General features: G+C 42.1%; 1 protein-coding gene across 1 annotated transcript in view; it reads right to left on the reverse strand.

Moving 5' to 3' along the window:
- ASTN2 (astrotactin 2) overlaps positions 1 to 3189 on the reverse strand; it is a 644195-nt gene that overhangs the window by 640329 nt on the left and 677 nt on the right.

Genomic DNA, 3189 nt, shown 5'->3' on the forward strand with positions numbered 1-3189 from the left:
TCTAATTATTTGAATGTTGTCTTATACTTATGGCTGTTAGGGTGACAGTATTTGGATCTTGGGGAGCATTGGTTTTGTAGCTGAATAAAAGGCTATAATTTGTGGCCTAGCAAAGCTGCTAACCACAAGGCAGAATGGTATGTTAAAAGTAACACTGCAAGATGCTTAGGCAAGCATTTTCCTAACAATATACTAGGCTTGTAGCTCATTGTGTAAAAGAAACAGGATGCAAACCACCAGTTATCGTTAGAAGGTAAAGCAGATTTTGCTTATGAATGCTTATGCTAAGTAGCCATTCTAACTGTGTCAACCATTTTCTGAAAAAAGCAGAAAGTGAGTCTGTGTAAGTCTGTGTGCCGTGAATAAGGTGAAGTCTTAGGGATGTGGAAATGGTACAACATGGGACTGAAAAACAGACTGGACTGTGAAAGACAACATGTAACTGGTAACAGAATATGAGATAAACATATGCCAAAAGGTGAATGGTGACTGGTAAAGAAGCCTCCAAAAGCTCCCAGGCTTTGGTTGAAGTCCGCCCAAGTGACCGAAAGAAGTGGGGTCAAAGGCTTAGACATGTGTTCATACCAAAAAGACATGTAAATAAGTGAAATACATAGGCAATACCATGCTAATGAAACAAACAGTAAACAGAGGCGGAGCTTAAAATGGGAAGGACTAATGGTGAAACAAAGGAGGGACTAAGGGTGGAGTACATATTAATGAGTATAAACCAAGGTGTATAAATATGGAAAAAAATTAATGTTCGGTGCAGCTCCCTGGTTTGTTGGAGCTAGTCTGAAGCTGTCTCCATTTTGAATAAAGCTGCTGATGAGCAACGTGTACAGGTGATGCATGATAGCATCGATCTGTTGTCTCCTCAGTTGTTGGGCGTTGCATGGAGTCGAGGTCTAACAACCTTCAGTTCACTTCTTCTACCTTATAGCAAAGGCTCTTTGGTGTGAATCTCACCCTTATAATGTGAAGTACTAGGTACATTAATGGCAATGCACAAGGTGGTTGTTTCTTCGCTTGCATTTTGTTTGTTTGTTTGTTTGTTTAAAGAATAGCAATGCATCCTTCTCCCGGGTTAGGGATAGTGGCCATTACAGTAACAGGAGGTCAGAGAAGATGATCCAATGCTCCTTGATGGCCTTAAACTCCTTAATTCTAAGAGAAATCAACTTGCAGAGAAACACAGCTGTTACTCGCCCTCCAAATATACCGTTTCCTCTGGTGGATAAGTACAGAAAACTCAAAGTAGTCTCCACATCTCTGTCTTGGAAATAGTTTCCAAATGCCTACACCAGGAACTGGTGCAAAGCCAGCCGATAGGTCGTCTGTTCATGAGAAAGGTCAGAGGGAGACAGGGAAAGCAGTGGAAAGACACCAGAGAAAGATCCCTTCTGATTGATTTTGTAATTCCATTTTCTCTTTGCCATTTCTACAGTCCTTATGTATAAACATTTCATTGAAGTCTTCAACTCATATTACAATCAAACTTAAAAGCAAAAGGGCCTAAATGCATTTGGTCGGGAACCAAGACGATTCCCATAAAAGCAGATTATGCTGACATGATGAATATAAAATGAAACGGCAGATATTAAAGTTGGAGAATTGTAACTTCATGCCTTCAGGCTCCAGGCCGGCTCAGCCTGCCCCCACATTCCTTCCCCCCTCTTTGTTTTACTGAAGGCGGAAAGCAAGCACTGATAACCTTTTCACCCTTCTCCCTTTTCCAAGGTAAGCTGCAACTCTTGAAATATTCAACAGCCTAACCCCCACTTGCCCTGCCACCCCTCATCCCCCTGCTCAGTTATTCATCAATTATTCTGGAGGTTACCAGCCTCCTTTATCTGTCACCGAGTTTTTACAAAGCATGTTTTGTATTTAACTGGCTTGTTCTTTCTAATCTGCTGTGCATACTGTATTTTTATTTAATTCCTGAAGGTCATTATTAGAATAAGCCATACTACTGATGGCAGTTCATTTCTGTAACGCCTCCCCCATGAATAACCAAAATGTTTCTTGTGCTTTCCCCCCCTTTATGCACAAATTGCTGGACTCTATCAGGTATGTTTACAGAAAGAAATAGTCCTTGGGGATGAGTGGGGGGAGCAGGCAGACAGCTCTAAGGAATTTGCAGCATACAGACCATGCTTCTCTTACCCTTAACCTACCACCTGGTATACAACACCAGGCCTGGGTCACGCCAAACAGCTTTAATGTCTCTCATCTGGACAGCCGAGCATTTTTATCTACCAGAAAGACCAGGGAAAAAGAAAAGCAGAACAAATCTGGGGAGTACACTGTCTGTAATATGAAGCTAAAAATATATAGATTGTTCTCACTGTGACTAGTGCTGGAGCTGACACTAGAAATTGCTTTGTATCATACACTGTAATACCCTCCTGCTACTGGCCCCAGCCTCCTTCCCCACGGAGGGTCCTAGGAATGCTCTGACTCCTCATTAAGTATTAGTTTATAGAGGCTTCAGAGCTAATAATCCAAAATTATGCAGACAGTCATAAACAGAGCGCCCTCCCATGCCCTTGCCAGCATGGAATTACTCCCTATGGAACAGATTACAGTGCTGTACTCAAACGAGTTGCCAAATGACTGAAGAAATGGGGCTTCCCCCGCATTCCCTAGAGGTACTATTCCCCGGCTGGACAGACTAAGTTTTTAGGACTTGGTTTTATCCTGATGACCTGCTTGCCTTTTCCTTTGCTGAGTTTCCACACCACCTTATTTCCTTGGGGGCCTTTCTACAAACAGTACATCCAGAGGGCTCTACAGTTTTATAAATATAAACACAGTCAAAGTTGTGAAAGGTAAAAAGATCAGGAAAGAAACTCAAAGGTTTCAGAAAGGGAGAAGCTGGTGAGAGAGCCAGATTTTACCCCAGGACTCCTCATCATCTCCTCTATGTATACATGTAACCTTCTTCAGAGACACCTCCATCAGCTCCAAGCTCCCTCATAAACAACAAGAACTCAAACTTTAGCAATTAAAGCACTGGAAGAGAAAATAGGGACCGATCCCAAATTCAAAGACAGCCAAGAAATACGAAAACTGAGCTCCTTTCTAGGGATGCACCAATGGAGATTTTTGGGGCTGATACCAATAGCCTTTTTTTAAGGAGATGTATCGGCTAATACCGATCCAATTTCTGATATGCAGCCCCCTTAT

The sequence above is a fragment of the Gavialis gangeticus genome, unplaced genomic scaffold (assembly GCF_001723915.1).
Source record: "Gavialis gangeticus isolate Ggan-Ray unplaced genomic scaffold, GavGan_comp1, whole genome shotgun sequence".
NCBI lineage: Eukaryota > Metazoa > Chordata > Crocodylia > Gavialidae > Gavialis > Gavialis gangeticus.